Consider the following 682-nt stretch of genomic DNA (forward strand, 5'->3'; position numbering starts at 1 on the left):
TACATACATTGAGGAATTAGATTTCTCAAAACAAGAACAGAGAAAGCTAATTGGAAGACTACAGATCCAATCCATCGCTGGAACTGTAAAAATCTGTAAAACTTCCCAGAGGTTTAGCATTTAAATATATATAAGCATGTCTATATATGTAACTATATGCATGAGAATACATACATAAATCTGCACATATACGTACATGCATACATACATGCATACATACATGCATACATACATACATACATACATACATACATACATATATATATACATACATACATACATACATACATACATATATGTAAATACGTATTGATACATATATGTGCATATATATATTATCCATCTATCTATCTATCTATCTATCTATCTATCTATCTATCTATCTATCTATCTATCTATCGGTCTGTCTGTCTGTCTGTCTGCATGTCTGTCTGTCCGTCTGTCTGTCTGTCTGTCTATTAAGTATGTATTTATACACATGTATATAGATGCATGTAAAAACACAAGTGTATTCATCTGTATATATGTATCAAAGGTACTCACAACGATGCAAACCTCATGCATGCTCATTCAAACTTTATGAAAAAGAAAAATACAAAAATAATGCGAGCAAAAAAATCAAAGCAGAGAAAAATACATACATGCGTACATACATATATACATATATATATATATATATATA

The sequence above is a fragment of the Octopus bimaculoides genome, chromosome 2 (assembly GCF_001194135.2).
Source record: "Octopus bimaculoides isolate UCB-OBI-ISO-001 chromosome 2, ASM119413v2, whole genome shotgun sequence".
NCBI lineage: Eukaryota > Metazoa > Mollusca > Cephalopoda > Octopoda > Octopodidae > Octopus > Octopus bimaculoides.